Source organism: Dipodomys spectabilis, unplaced genomic scaffold, assembly GCF_019054845.1.
Source record: "Dipodomys spectabilis isolate Male_0828 unplaced genomic scaffold, ASM1905484v1 ptg000023l, whole genome shotgun sequence".
Lineage (NCBI taxonomy): Eukaryota > Metazoa > Chordata > Mammalia > Rodentia > Heteromyidae > Dipodomys > Dipodomys spectabilis.
In genome coordinates, this window is record NW_024870700.1 from 5,763,383 (window position 1) to 5,777,127 (window position 13,745).

Sequence of the window (13,745 nt, forward strand, 5' to 3'; positions counted from 1 at the left end):
CTGCACTCTCTTGCCTATATTCTCCTTTAGGATTATACCATTTTGTATCACTTTGCATGACACTTAGTATCTACTAAGTGCCCGTTATTTACTGCATTCTAGTTTAGATCCAAGAGGTGAATAACCTGAAATATCATGTCTTCCACTTTTTTCATGGCAGGCTAGAAGGGTTTGTTTAGGCAAAAATTTTCAACTGGGAATGGGGAATACTGTTGTATGAAATCTCAGAAGCATTTTTTCTTCAGTGATATGACTGGTCTTGCCAAAAATCAAAGGTAGATTTCTGGATGCCATAGTTAACATAACCTCCCAGATTTTAGAAACATTGCCTGGTCAGGAAGAACATAAATCTTCCATTTCAGACCCTTGTCTTGCATAACTACTGAAGATCTTCTCCCAGTCTATGGACTTTCTATTTATCTTGTTAGCAATGTCCTTTGCCATGAAGAAGCTCTGCAGTTTCATGCAATCCCATTTATCCATCCATTCTTTGATTTGTTGTGTTTCTGAGTCTTCATTTAAAAAGTTTCAACCTGTGCCAAAGAACCCTATTGTTTCCCCTATTCCTTCCTGTAATATTTTCAGGGTATCTATCTGCTCTTACATTGAGGTCTTTGATACATTTGGAGTTGACTCTGGTGCAGGGTGATATATAAGCATCTAACTTCAACTTTCTACACATGTATAGCCAATTCTTCCAGTACCATTTGTTGAAGAGGCTGTCTTTCTTCTATACTATTTTTTGGCTCCCTTATCAAAGATTAAGTGGCTATAACTCTGTGAGTTCATTTCTGGGAGTGCTGGCCTTGAGCACAAAAAAGCTCAAGGGACAGTGCTCAGGCTCTGAGTTCAGGCTCCAGGACTGGAAGAAGAAAATTAAAAAAAAGAAATTTTATTTATTTGTTTTAATATTTTTTCCAGACAGAAGAATCCCTCTTTGGAGCCCAGCCTGGCCTCAGATTCCCAACCTTCCTGCCTCAGCTTCCTAAGTGTTGGTATTATAGGTGTTTATCACCTTGCCTGGCACTCTTATTTTTTTAAGTATATTTATGTTTCACATTTCTCTCTCTCTCTCTCTCTCCCTTTCTCATACACAATCATTGGAGTCATAATTTATTTCTCATTCATAGGGTAGAAGGGATCTGTATGTGAATGCCTAGGACGACTCTAGATTGGAAGTATGAATAGCTCAATATTTGAGAAATACATGCTCATAACCATGAACATGGAGGCAGACCAGCCTATGTCGAGGAGTGGAGGTGAAGCCTCACATTGTGAGCGGAAGAGTGAGCACTGTGAGCAAAGGGTAGGATTTGGGATGTTCTTAAGGTGGCTGTTAAGAATACATGATTCTTTTTTTTTTTTTTTTTTGGACATGAAGAAAGTCATATAAACTACCCAGTCTCTTTCTTCTATTCTGTTTCATTCCAACCCTTCCACAATACTAGACAGTTGCCAATACAAGAGATAAAGCAGTGAAGGAAAGTGAGTCCCCTTCACGTTCTCTTTCTATGTGGAAACAGCACAATCATACTGAGATGAAGGCAGTCCAGTGTTCCAGGTGGAGCCAAAAGCAAAATGTCCTGAATTCTGAGCAGCACAGAGAAGAACTTGTGTGCGGCAGACTGATGATGAGATGTGAGGCAAGCTGTATTTTCTTCAAAATTTCGCAAGATTTTGGAAGGAGAAAAATGCTGATACTCGGATTATATCTTGATTACGGCAATACTTATATTTACGGAGGCTATACTATGTGTGTCTTACTTATTATGACTGGATTATAATATTGAACCTCTGCTGGTCACCCTCCTGGGCCTGACTAAACCTTATCTTCCCTAGGACTGTATGTGTTTATGTACATGGAAATATTAGGAAGAGTCAAAAATTAGGAAACACTGAGGGCTGGTGGTTCACACCTGTAATCCTAGCTACTCAGGAGGGTGAGATCTGAGGATCATGGTTCAAAGCCATTCAGGGCAGGAAACTCTGGGAGACTCTTACCTCCATTTAACTACCATTAAATCAGAAGTGGCGGCGTGGCTCAAAGTGATAGAGCATTAGCTTTGGACAGAAATGCTCAGCAACAGTGCCCATGCCCTGATTTCAAGCTCCATGACCAAAAAAAAAAAAAAGGAAAAGCATCTAGGTGATAGGGCATGTGTGTAATCCCAGTACTCTAGAAGCTGAGGCAGGAGGATTAGGAGGTGGAAGCCAACCACGCTGTCCCATGAGGAGAAAAAACTGAAGCATGAAAGTAGATCTACTTTGCTATTGGTAAAGGAAAAATAATGAGTTACTACTGGTATAATTAAGTAGAAGAAGGAAGAACTCAGAAAAACAACATTATGAAAACAACATTATGAAATAACAGCGCAATAATAATTTTCTGTACATTTATTCCATATTACCCTTAGAGTGAGCAGCTGAACAAGTCTAAGTTTGACTTAATGAAATCTTTTCCAAGTCAGCCTCTTTTTACTGAGAACCTAAAGTGATCACAGGGAAGTTTTATGGCATTGGAACAAAAGAGAAAAAGAATGAGATTCTTCTTGGTTCGGTCTAGTTCTCTTGGCTCTTTTTCCTATGGTATCTGCCATGGCTTCAATCCCCATGCATTTCACAGTGACTTCCAAATCCATACCTCTGGACCTGATTTATGGCTCTAATTTGCAATCAGTTGTAAGTTAGAAACACAAAATTACTATCATTATTGATGTCCAATAGAATGATGTCATGATTAGGGGGTTATTATGTCTTGAAGAATGCCTTATTGTTGCATTCTACATATTCTTTCACGTTCTAAACAGGTAGGAGAGACACTTAGGAGGAAGCACAGGTGCTGTCTTGTATTCTGAGGAGCAGATGGAAAGGAGTTAGTGCCTGATTCAGCCTTGGTACACATCACTCTCCCTTCACACTTCTATAAATGACACTTATCATTTACTAAGTGCTTCATACCAAAAGGCTTAACTGGTGTGGCATAAACACAAGTGTTTTTTTTTTTAACTTAAAAAGGATCTAGAAGTGGGCAGTCCAGGGCTAATGTGACAATGCTCATCCTGAACTCAGACTCTTTCTTTATTCCTTTTTACAAGTGCCTAGTGCTTTTATGGCATTGTCCACACTTTAAGCAATATGACACAGAAGAGGGAGGGAGGGGGAGGGAGGAAGGGAGAGGGAGGGAAGGAGAGAAAGAGGAAGCAAGAGAGCTTTACCTGCTCAAGGAGTCCTATCTACTGACATTAGCCACTCCTACTTGCAAGGCAGACAAGGAAATTAAATGTTTAACTTGAGAACATCATCATTCGAAACAAATGAACAAACAATAAATAAACAACAAAATCTTAGTTGCTAAGGAGAAAGAAAAAATAGCTGGTGTGTAGATAACTAGTAGTCTCTACCAAAGGATAGTCTTTTACTTGCCAAGAAGGAGCAGTCCATTAATGGGCATGTTACTTTCCTGTTTTTGCTTTCTTTCTTGGTCTCTTCTAGTGGAAGGGGATAGATTAATTAGACAGATGAGATTAAAGGAGACAGATAGGTTTGTCTTTGAAGTGTTTTCATCTCTGGCCTGTTGGTGCTGAAGGGAGGAAAGGTCTCCACCAGGACAAGCCAGATCTCTCTATTTCCTTTCCACCTTCTCCTCCTGACTCCTGTTGAGCTAATTGATGGTCCAGGTTCTAGGCAGGAGACTTGAGTTCTGACATGTTTACTTTTACTATTAATAAAGATGTAATTTTAAACATCATCTTTTGGCTTCCCTCATAGTTGTTCTTACTACTCAGAGCTCACAGAGGAGGGAGAGTAAGTGATTAATATTGCTAAGCTTCCCAGAGTCTTTGCATAAGGGACTTAGTGGTAACTGGAACTTTTTCTTATTATTTGCTCTGGTAGTGGATTGTTGAAAACCATACACATTCTTATGATTTGCTCTGATAGTTGGTTAATGGAAGCAATATCAAGAACAGAGTTTCTGAGATCACACAAAAAAGACAATATACTATAATCAAATTTACAATGATTTACTGCAATAAAATTGTGAGCATAACCATTCTTGCACTTGGGAGCCATTATTATATAAAAATAAAGCTTTGTTTATTTTATTTTAACTATACAAGCATCGTAACACTGTAACAATCTGATACCTTAGATGGATTTAAGTGACTGAAGGGCAGGTAGTACAGATAATGTGTTTACATTGAGCAAAGGATAATTCCTGTCTCAAGCATATTGGAGTGAGATAGCATGAACTATCATCATATTACTCATTGCTGCAACAAAGCAAATTAGGAATTTCCCATTTCTGAGATTTTCCATTTAATATCTGACTATGGGTGACTGTGCCACAGAAAGTGAAACCACAAAAGGGAACTCTTGTGTATGAAAATGTAATCTGCAGGTGTGAGTGTGTGTGCCCATGTGTGTGTAGTTCTATGTTCTAGAAATTACAAACATACCTTCTTATTAAAATCTCAAGAAAGAGTCACCAAACTGAACAGATTTTAGTTCCCAAATGCAAATATCAATATAAGCTTGCTATGTTAGCAATAGTATAGTTTATGTTCTTTGATAAAACTAAAACTATAAACATAGTTGTGCTGGTAGCTTTAGTTTGGTCTTGTTTGTGATCATTTGGGTAAATGCCCAAAAGTGGGATTGCTGGGTCATGGGGAGCTCTATGTGGAGTCTTTTGAGGAACCTCCATACTGCTTTCCAAAGTGGTTGGACAAGTTTACACTCCCACCAACAATGTAGTAAGGTTCCCTTCTGTCCACATCCCCTCCAGCACCTGTTGTTATTAGAGTTCTTGATTATAGCCATTCTAACTGGGGTGAGGTGGTATCTCAATGTTGTTTTGATTTGCATTTTTTTATAGCTAGGGAGGTTGAGCATTTCCAAGTTTCTCTTTAAGTCTTTCGCCCACTTATTTATCGGGCAGTTGTTTCTTTGAGGATTTGTTGTTGGGGGATTTAATTTTTTGAGTTCCAAGTATATTTTAGATATGAGACCCTTGTCCGTTGTATGGCTAGTGAAGATCTTCTCCCAATCCGTGGGCTTTCTATTGATCTTGCTAGCTATGTCCTTTGCCATGCAGAAGCTCTGCAATTTCATGCAATCCCATTTGTCCAACTTTTCTTTAAATTGTTGTGTTTCTGCGTCTCTATTAAGAATGTTTCGGCTTGTGCCAAGGAGACCTAGGGTTTCTCCTATTCCATCCTGTAATGTTTTCAGAGTGTCTGCTTTGACTCCAAGGTCTTTGATCCATTTGGAGTAGATTCTGGTGCAGGGTGATATATAAGGATCTAGCTTTAGTTTTCTACAAGTGATTAAGCAATTTTGCCAGCACCATTTACTGAAGAGGCTGTCTTTCTTCCATTCTATTTTTTTAGCTCCCTTATCGAAGATTAGATGGCTATAGGTCTGTAGGTTCATTTCTGGGTTTTCAATTCTATTCCATTGGTCTTGAAGTCTGTTCTTGTGCCAGTACCAAGTTGTTTTGATTACTGTGGCTTTGTAGTAGAGTTTGAAGTTTGGTATTGATATTCCTCCAGCACTGTTCTTTTTGCTAAGGATTGTTTTTGCCATTCGGGGTCTTTTATTGTTACATATGAATTTTTGGATTGCCTCTTCTATTTCCTTGATGAATGAGGTTGGAATATTGATAGGTATCGCATTGAATTTGTAGTCTTGGGAAGTATTGCTATTTTTACCGTGTTGATCCTTCCAATCCAGGAGCATGGGAGGTTTTTCTACTTTCTAAATTCTGTTTTGATTTCGTTTTTCAAGTTTTCATCATAGAGGTCCTTCACTTCTTTGATTAAGTTAATTCCTAGGTATTTTATTTTTTGTGGGGCTATTACGAATGGAGTTGCTTTCCTGATTTCAGTCACGCTTTTCTCATTGTTGGCACACAGAAAAGCCATTGATTTTTGAGGGTTAATTTTATAACCTGCTACTTTTCCAAAGTTTTGAATCAGCTTGAGTAATTTGCTAGTGGAGTCTCTGGGATTCTTTAAATACAAGATCATGTCATCTGCAAAGAGGGAGAGTTTTACTTCATCTTTCCTTATTTGGATCCCTTTTATGTTTGCATCTTGTCTTATTGCTGTAGCTAGACATTCTAATATTGAAGAGAAGTGGGGAGAGTGGACATCCTTATCTTGTTCCTGAGTTAAGAGGAAATTGCCTTAGTTTTTCACCATTAAGTATAATGCTGGCTGTAGGTTTGTCATGTAAAGCCTTTATTACAACTATGTTTATTGCAGCATTATTTACCATAGCTAAGATATGGAACCAACCCAGATGTGCCTCAGTAGATGAATAGATCAAGAAAATGTGGTATATATACACAATGGAATTCTATGCCTCCATCAGAAAGAATGACATTGCCCCATTTGTTAGGAAATGGAAAGACTTGGAAAAAATTATATTAAGTGAAGTAAGCCAAGCCCAAAGAAACATAGGTCCCATGGTTTCCCTTTATGCAATAACAATATATGTCTGAGACAAGCAGAAATGGTCAGATAAGTTGATATTAGGTGAAGTGAATCCCAAGACAAGGACTCAAATGTTTTTTCTTTCTTGCTATTGTTTCTAACATATTTATAAGATACTTCTTTGTTGTTTTGTATGTCCGTCTCCCATGGTATAACCCCTGTTTTCACTGTATTTGATGTTGGTATAATTTGTGGAGGGGAAGGGAAAAAACAAATTGTTTAAATAGGGATACAGGTGGACCCATTGCAACAATGAGATGTACAAGACACTATGTGGAAAACGAACTTTACAACTTTGGCGCGGGGGTGGGATGGGATTGGGCTGGGAGGGTGGAGGGGATGGGGGGGCGGGGAGAGGATGGGATGGGGAAAGGGACAGGGAGATGGGAAGGGATGGGAAGGGGAAACAAAGGAGGAGGCAACAATGCTTGATAAGAAATGTACTCATTACCTTCTCATGTAATTGTAACCCCTCTGTACGGTATTTTCACTTAAAAAAAAAAACTAAAACTATTACACAATCAGAAGATGGGGACTCTATTAAAATATTCTTTCAAGCCATGTTAGGTCAATGAAATACAGACCATATATAAAAAGGATATGAAAAAGCAAACTTTACAATTTATGGTATATGTATACAGATAAAACAGAAAAGTAAGCTTTAGCGTTATAGTAATGAACAAATAAATGAAGTTAAACGAATTAAGTATGTATTAGATTTTGAAAAAAGCAGCAAAATTATGTTAGGAAAGCAAGGCAGGAGGGCTGGGAAGGTGGCTCAGTGGCAGAGCGCTTGCCTTGCATCCTTGAGGCCCAGGGTTCGATTCCTCAGCACCACATAAGCAAAAAGAAAAAAGCCGGAAGTGGTGCTGTGCCTCAAGTGGTAGAGCGCTAGCCTTGAGCTGAAGAGCTGAGGGACAGCGCCCAGGCCCAGAGCTCAGGCCCCACTACCAGACCCTCCCCAAAAAAACAAACAAACAAAAAAAAAACAAGGCAGGAATTGATAAAGCTTATCCCCGAAAGTATTAAATTAGAACACAGAAAAAATAGTAGCATTATTAAATATACTGACAGGTTGTTCTTTTAAAAATTAAGGAAATATACCAAGAATTAGTAACTCTTTTAGTTTAGAGAAAAAGGGAAATGAATAGAGAAAAATAAGGTGAAGGGGTAGAGCAAATAATAGACATACAGAAAATAATAAAGCAAAATACTTTTCAGCACTGATCAAATGAATTAAAAACCTTGAGACAATAGATCACTTTCTAGATAAATATTTTTAAATTTAGTTAATTTTCTATCAGATAGAAAAACCTAATGAGTTCAATTCCATAGAAGTAATAAAGTTGTCAAGGGGTTAAATAAGAAAAATTACTAGTCACAGATGGTTTCACAGAGGACTTCTACTGAAGAATAGATAATTCCTATACTATTTAGGCAAATTGAGAGCTAGAAACAAAAACACACCAAAGTTATTTTTATGAAATGAATATATCATGGACAAAAATCTGAAAATGTTGTACATCCAAGAGAAAATTACAGATAAATCTCAATTATGAATATCAAGAAAAATATTAGCAAACTTTCAAAATATGAGATCATATCATATTAAACCAGGGTTTATTGCATAGATGCAGTAACAGTTCAATGCCAGTAAATCTAATAACTTGTAACATTAACACTTAGTTACTTGTTTAATTTCAGTGACATTTAATTAAATCTAATTTTTAGAAATTACTATTTTAATAGAGCTGGGGAGAAAAACATCATCATCTTCATAAATAATGAATTGTTAAAATTGTTGATGAAATTCACTTTATAAAAGAGGTTCTTTTTGTTTCTATTTTTAAGTTAAAGTTAAAATTCCAATTGGTTCTTTCCCACTTAACATTCATTTCTAGAGGTTTGTGATGTTCTTCAAAATACTCTCCATCCTTGAATCAAATTCAAAGCATTTTATTTTTAAAATACTATATTACTAATATAATGTAGCTATATTTTGTCAAATATATGTTTTGTTCATGTGTAATCATAGTAATACTTGAATCTTCTCACAGCTTCTATGGCTCTATGATGATGTTACAAGATAGCATATTGTTCATACTAAAGGCTGATGGGCTACATAAAGGATGACATTGTTTTGCTTTCATAAATTGAAAATAGAGATAATATAATTTCCTAATACAAATGAAGACAAGATCTTTTATTCCTGCAGTTGTGTGGAATGGATTGAATACTTTTTGGTACAACTTCCACTTGTCATTTTCTTCTTAGAGGGAAGAAATAACACGTCCATTCTGTTGGTTCTCATCTTCTACAGAAGGAAAAAAAAACATAAGAATCAGAGTTAACAAATCTACTGAAGGGCATGAGAATGTGGCAGATCCCACTTTGAGCTTATCTTTACCTAGCTTTGATTGCTAAGATGTTTTGCTCAAATACATGTTGCATTCCAGGAAGGAATGTAGAGAAGAAATGAGAGTATAAAGTGAAGAAGTGTGAGAGGAGAGTGACAGTCTAGACTAATGACTGACATTTAACATAAAAGAGAAGGTAGTCATAACACTGGAGTCTGATTTCCTATTTGTGGGATAGGATCTGCTTTGATCTTCAGACCAAAGTGGATAAATTCACTTATGCTTAAGATGATTGTCCCCATAGATGCATGAGCAAAACTGGCTACAAAGAAATGTTGAATCACGGTTTGTCTTAAACACGACTCTCACAAGGCTGGAGAATGGATCTGTTTTAGTCTGAGAACATGTCAGACTCTCCAGGGCATTTATTTTAAAAAATAAATTAAGCCTTGAGTGAAAGAGCTCAGGGACAACACCCAAGTCCTGAGTTCAAGCCCCACAACTTACCAAAGAATAATAATTGATTGTCATATAACTTTTCATATTAAAATATATACAAAAATTTTAATAGTGAAATTTATTAATAAACTGTTTCAGAGCTAATAAAAAATTTGGGTCTATCTTCCTGACATCATTTATTCATTTATATTAGCATAAATTGCATGTATAAAGAGTTAAATAGCAGTATTTCCATGAATACATATAGTGAACTTTGATTAAGATCAACTACTCTATTAAGGGTTCTTATCCTCCTTTGCTCCCTTTTGAAACAATTTTTAATCTGGTAAAAACAAAGCTTGAACTCAGGAAGACACTCACTCAGCTGGTACTCTGCCACTTGAGCCATGGCCCAGCCCTGCTTTTTACTGTTCATTTTGAAAATGGAGTCTTGCAATCTTTTCTCACCTTCCTGAGTAGCTAGGATTATAGGTGTGACCCACTAGTACCCCAGCTCATATTTTAATAGATTTCAATATTTTATTTTCTAACATGCTTACTGTGATCATATTCATTCTAAAAAAAATTGAAAGTGGGGCTGGGAAGGTAGACAGAGTGCTTGCCTTGCATGCATGCAGCCCCAGGTTCGATTCCTCGGCACCACATACACAGAGAAAAAGCCAGAAGTGGTGCTGTGGCTCAAGTGGTAGAGCGCTAGCCTTGAGCTAAAGAGCTGAGGGACAGTGCCCAGGCCCAGAATTTAGGCCCCATGACCCGGAGGGAGGGAGGGAGGGAGAGAGTGAGTGAGAGAGAGAGAGAGAGAGAGAGAGAGAGAGAGAGAGAGAGAGAGAGAGAGAGAGAGAGAGAGGACTAAGACTATTTTCTTGGAAGTACATGGCTAAGTTTTTAGGGGATGTGTAAAATTTAAACTCTCATGAAGTGATTTCTTTCTTTCTCTCAGTTATGGGGCTTGAACTAAGGGCCTGGGCTTCTCTGCACAAAGCTAGTGCTCTACCACTTTGAGCCACAGCCTCACTTCTAGTTGGAGATAAGAGTCTCATGAACTTTCTTACCCGGGCTGGCTTGACCCTCGATCCTCAGATCTCAGTCTCCTGCGAAGCTAGAATTATTGGCACAACGAAATGATTTTAAGACGATTACGGCACTGTTTTGTAGGAATATTCTTAGACTGTTTTAAACACTTATTAATAAGATGAAAAAATTACAAGCATCTATTATATAATCACCAATTCATGAAGTCATTCATTTATTTGGCAAGTATTTATCATGTTGGAAGAAAGCAGTAAGCAGCATGTCAAAAAATACTTGGCACTAAGATACTAGCAATCTGTTCTATTACCATTATTTGTTTATATTTGATATGTGATTTATACTGTGATGGTCATATCATAGGTATTCTTTTACACTATACAACATAGTGCACAATAAAGTTTTGCAAATCAAATATATTCAGACTTTAATTTTAAATTCTTTTTTCCTACTACAATACAGGCAGTCCAATAAGGTTTGCAAATTGAATATATTCAAACTGTTTAATTTAAATTTTGCTCCAAGGAGCATTTTAAAAGATTTATGTTTTTTAATAAGGCATTGGAATTTTTATGTAAGGAGTTATGTAAAATCCATGGTTATACATTTTAGGGGCCTGAGAACCATGCGAAATGTGAATCTACCATGAAAATCAGCTGATTTAAATAGTTGCTGAAGCACTAGCACAACCTGGTGGCTACTTAAGTGCACTGTCTGGTTATTTCCACGGGTTCCACCCAGGTATAAGATCCTTTCTTGTACTGGCAGGCAGGGTGCGTGTGTGTGTGTGTGTGTGTGTGTGTGTGTGTGTGTGTGTGTGTGTGTGTGTGTGTGTGTGTGTGTAGCCATATGTATAGGATAAATTATGATAACAAGACATTTCACATTTTTTACTTTAAATTTTTACAAGTATTTTAGCTTAAATTTACATAATGTTTGGAAAACAAACATGTATTTTTCAAAATACTCTATAAACTGACCTATTTAAAATAAATTCAACATGTGAGTTTTTGAGTCTAATACATCTTTATCAGTGTCAGCCTTCTGTCATTCTCCAGCTATCTCAAGCCAACCCATCCCTTCAAGTTATGTAGTTCCATTTTCACATGTGGACCTTGAGTATTATGACTATTTATCCACCATTCCTCTCTCTCCATCTGTCTCCTTCCCTAAGTCCCACCTTCTCAGACAAGGCATTTTCAGCTTCCTGGCATTCATTTTTTATGAAATGGTCTTCTAACAATGACTGTGGAGAACTTGTGTCCCCTGAAATGAATTCAGCTAATCAATATACGATAATTTTTGTTAGCAAGAAGACAATCATGAGTTCTTGAATTATAATCCTGATAGAACATACTTAATAGTGTTTACATTAGAAGTAGCTGTTGTTTTGCTTATTCTTAACGTTTGGAAGGGGAAACCTTGTATATTTGGCAATAGGTGATTGATAAAAATTTAATGGAGTTTGGGAAAAGTACCTTCGTGGGATTGGCAATATCTAAAATCTGAGGACCAGTGGTGCTCTGGGCCCTGCATTTGACCCTGCAGTGACAATATAGATTTCTGCAGGCATCTTCCTACATGGATGCAAATCAGACCATCTCAATGTGAGTTCACAAAGCCTTTTATGTCACCATGAATTCAGACTTTTTGGTTCCCTTTAGGGGATTTATGTAAAGTAAGTGTTGATTTTACTAGCACTGGTAGATACTACAAGTTTAGTGAGTTTTCTGATGGAAATGTAAACTTAATCTAAATAAAAATAGCAAAAATAATGAAAATTCAGGTGACTCACAGAACTAAAAAATTCCCCACACTATGTTAAAATATACACATGTATGTGATAAGAGATGTCAGGTTTATAATCTTAGGAAATACTATTAAAGGCAACATTTTCCCACCAAGTCACAACTACAGTTTCTTTTTTTATTTTTGTTGGTCATGGAGCTTGAACTCTGGGCCTGGGTGCTGTCCCTGCGCTCTTCAGCTCAAGGCTTGAGCCACAGCACCACTTCCACAACTACAGTTTCTTATGGCAGGGTGATTTCTATGAATTCAGGAGACTCTGCTTTATAACATCTCCAGTTTAGCACCTATGATGATGGGTTCTATTATTGAAGAATGAATCAATAAGCATAACCAGAATTGTCTGCTTAGGCAATTTGGGAGAGACTCAGGATAAGAAAGGTCAGAGCAGTGAAATTCACTTAACATTCTATTTCTAAATAATGGGAAGCATTTCTACAGAGAGCATAGCAAGTTTCTCAGGCTGTTTACCTTGAAGAGGGAGCGGACTCTGTATTCTTCCCCAGTTATATGCAATTTCAAGTTCTAAAGTTTGTGTTCTGCTAGTTCATCCATATTCATTGCTGAGCTCAAAATAACTAGTATGGTGTCAAAAGACAAAATTGCAGTGAATTTGTTTTAAGATCTTACTTGGCTTTTATTCACAATTCTGAGACCCAGGAGCTTTCAGAGCCAGAACAAACCAAAAAACGCCAGGACTACCATGTGATCAGATGGCATATAGTCATCTGAAAAATAGTCTTCAAAAAGTTTACTACTGCTACTCTTCCTGCAACCACAGTCAAAGGACAAGGAGGATGGAAGAAAGTTTTGCTGGCTTCATTCAGGCTTTCTGGAGTTTCATAGGAATGGTAGAACTTTTACTTTATTTAATGGCAAAGAATGTTCCCTTCTTCTGTCCTCTTTCTCCTGACAGGAGGAGTGTAGGCTAACAGTGGGGAATATTCAGTATGAGTGGGACCACTGGGCAGTATAGGAAGGGGGTCAGGAGAACTGAGCTTTTCCTCTATGCCCATTATTTTCCCTTCAAGAATCCCTGTATCGTGTAAGGTGATCTGATACAGTACTAATTTAGAGAAATTCATGTTCTTGTATCACCCCTTTAAAATTTCTTGACATTTCTACTGGGTACCAGTGGCTCACACATTTGATCTTAGCTACTCAGAAGGCTCAAGTTTGAAGCCAGCAAGGGCAGACAAATCCACAAGACTCTTATCGCCAATTAACCAGCAAAAAGCTGGATGTAGAGATGTGGCTCAAGTGGTAGAGCCAATGTGAAAAAGTCAAGTGAGAACTGTGAAGCTCCAGTACTAGCACAATGAATGAATGAATGAATGATCAGAAGAGCTCTTAACATTTCCATAGAAAAACTTTATTTTAATGAATCACCAAGTCTTTATCACTGCTGTATTCTAAGGATAGTCTGTCTTGGGGGGTACATTTTACATTTGTCCTGAACAGTTTTTGTATCTTAGGAATTGGGAGGTCTAAGAATAATAATTGGGAATTATTTTAGCAATGGTCATGTTTCCTATTATCTTAAGCATAAAATCTATGATTGGAGGATTTCCAAATTCTTTTGGCTCCCTCTGTTGTT